Source organism: Pinus tabuliformis, chromosome X, assembly GCF_031772625.1.
Source record: "Pinus tabuliformis cultivar Carrire ecotype Pingquan chromosome X, CPIR1, whole genome shotgun sequence".
Lineage (NCBI taxonomy): Eukaryota > Viridiplantae > Streptophyta > Pinopsida > Pinales > Pinaceae > Pinus > Pinus tabuliformis.
The window spans coordinates 960,440,340-960,443,402 of NC_142308.1; the positions used below are offsets into that span (position 1 = coordinate 960,440,340).

The window sequence follows — 3,063 nt, forward strand, 5'->3', positions numbered from 1 at the left end:
TTGTATGTTGCATTCCACAAGTTGGACACGCAATTCAAACCACAGTGTTACAAGTGGACAGGAATCTTGGAAAGCGTGTTGCAAGTGGCAGCTGTCCGTTATCTGTTCGGATTAAGAGGTTTCACTGGTTTACCCACTTCCTAACATTAAAATAATGCGTCGTTTAAATCGTCCTTACCTGTCGCGGTCCTTCTTCTGTAGTACATGGCGGCGGGATGGATGACCCTTCCTGATGCACATGGCGCGGGATGGATGACCTTTCCTTTATGGTAAGCCATGCCATGCTCATGTATTTACATTCTTGAATCCTCCACTGTCACGGTCACTGTCAAAGCATTCAATACCCTATCCTCCACTGTCACGGTCACTGTCAAAGCATTCAAGACCCTATAGCATAGGAAATATGGCTTTCCGAATATATACACTCTTCCAGCTGGAGAATTTCTCGCATGTTGCTCATCGCCTTGAGAATCTTTCACACGTTACTGCGAATCCCAATTGCAGGGAAGTGGGAATGGAAAGCCGAAAGCCTCACGTCGTCATTTTTCCCAGCGCTGGAATGGGCCATCTCATCCCTTCTGCCGAGTTCGCCAAGCGCCTCGCGGCAGACCACGGATTCACTGTGACCTTCATCACCTGCAAATGGATGTTCTCAGGGTCTCGCCTGCAACAAGCTTACTCTGAGCGTATAGCGTCTTTGCGGGGTTTCGACATACGCTTCGTCCAGCTCCCTCACGTGGAAATCGAAGAAGAAGAGGCAGAGAACATGAAGGTGGAAACAGTGGTATCAAAGCTTTTGGAGAAATCGAAAGGATTCGTAGAGAGTGCTCTCGCATCCATGCAAATTGACGACTCTGTGTCCCCTGTCTCTGCTTTTATGACTGATTTTTTCTGCTCTACAATGTTCGATGTAACCGCCAAGCTGCACATACCCACTTACTTATTTTTCACTTCGCCTGCTTCTCTGCTTTCTGTCATGTTGTGTCTTCCGAAACTGGCGTCCGAGACTCAAATTTCGTTTAAGGATGCAGATTTTAACATAGAGGTAGCGGGCGTTCCGCCAATCCCGGCCAAGGATCTGCCCACTCCCGTTCAGGACAGGTCTGATGAAGTTTTTTACTGGTTCCTGCACCATTCCTCGCGCTTGCGGGAAGCAACGGGGATTTTATTAAACACCTTCGATGACCTGGAGAGCCAACAAATCAAAGCACTGAGGGATGGAAAGGTTAATCCCACCGATGGTAGGCGAATGCCCCAAATTTATCCAGTCGGGCCGCTCATATCGTCTTCGCCGGTTGAAAATGAAGCAGAGTGCCTGAAGTGGTTAGAAAACCAACCGCCTTCGTCGGTTCTGTTCGTTTCCTTTGGAAGCGGAGTCGTTCTGTCCAGAGAACAGGTCACTGAACTAGCTCTGGGACTGGATGCGAGCGGACATCGGTTCCTGTGGGTGCTGCGCAGTCCCTCCAGCACTTTTCGCTCCATCCATGATTCAGACGTTTCGGAGCTGTTGCCTGAAGGGTTTGAGAGCCGAACCAGTCATCGAAGCCTGGTGGTTCCTTCGTGGGCTCCTCAAATTCCCATTCTCTCTCACCCATCGACTCGCGGTTTCCTTTCTCACTGCGGTTGGAACTCCACACTGGAAAGCATCTCGCATGGAGTCCCCATGATCGCTTGGCCTGTTTTTGCTGAACAGAAGATGAACAAGATTTTACTGGTGAATGACTTCAAGATCGCCATTGAAGCAAAGATGGATAGCGATGGATTCGTAAGAAGAGAGGAAGTAGAAAGGGCAGTCCGGGAATTGATGGAAGGAGAAGGTGGCGTGACCGTCAGGGAGAGAGCGCGAGAATTGAAAGAGAAGGCCATGGCTGCCTTGGCCGAAGGAGGAAGTTCGTACAAAGCTATGGCCGAGGCCGTCTCTGAGTGGAGAAAGCATGCAGAAAACTCAGCCGCTACAGCGCTCGACACCTAAATTCCAAATGGGAAAACATGCATTGCAAACGGCGTTTTCTAAGTATTCTAGTTTTAATTGGTTGGAACCTGGTATCTCATTTAAATTTCTTTTTGGAATGCAGGCGTTCAAAAAATTCTGGAACATTCAGATTGCGCAGTGTAAAACTCATCATTCCAATAAATTACTGTATTCCATGGGGAAATAAATAAATAAATAATCTTAGAAATTATTGTATTTCACCGCAAAATGTATCCAAAAAAATCTCCCACACGTAAAACCGTTTGAGCATGACATTGCAGATGGTATTTACTAAGCAGTAAAATGTGTTTGCGCTGAATTTCTGATTATACGTAAAAGATCCAGTTTCTTGTTAGTAATTAAAGGTTTAATCGCACTAAAAATGTGTCCGAAATTTTTCTATCAAATTGAAATATAATTTTTTTATTTATTATGGAATAGAGTTTTCTTCATTTTAATTTAATTATCTAATATTTCTTTAATTTAATTATCTAATATTTTATTTATTTATTATGGAATAGAGTTTTCTTCATTTTAATTTAATTATCTAATATTTCTTTAATTTAATTATCTAATATTTTTTTAATTTAATTATTAGATAATTTGTTATGGTATATTTTAAAATATTTATAGTAGTATATATAAATGGAAAGTTGAAATTTATTTCTAAATAAATATGATTTCTTTTTAATTAAAAAATATGTTATATAAAAAAATACTATATGAATTGAGGAGTCTTAAAATTGTTTTTATTTAGTTAAAAATGGGTTATTTCAAGTGGTGTGGTTTTCTTTCAATAATGATGATGAATCAACTTGCATTTGTGGATAACAATTAGTGATGATTATTGATACAAATATCTATGGTAAGGTGCATGGATATATATTAATTCTTTTTATAATTAACAACAACAATAATAATAATAATTTAAAATAAAGTTATAATATAGTTAGTTTTGATGATTTTCTAATTTTAACAAGTTGAGATGTATTATGAAGTAAATGTTTTGATATTTATTTTGGATTGATACCTATTGGAATTTGCCAACCATTTAATTTATATGGCTATGATAGTATTTAGGGTAGTTATTG

At 40.3% G+C, this 3,063-nt stretch overlaps 1 pseudogene; it reads left to right on the plus strand.

Moving 5' to 3' along the window:
- The first annotated feature begins 391 nt into the window (after positions 1 to 391).
- On the plus strand, positions 392 to 2,193 carry LOC149142905 (UDP-glycosyltransferase 72B1 pseudogene; annotated as a pseudogene).
- The last annotated feature ends 870 nt before the right edge of the window (positions 2,194 to 3,063 follow it).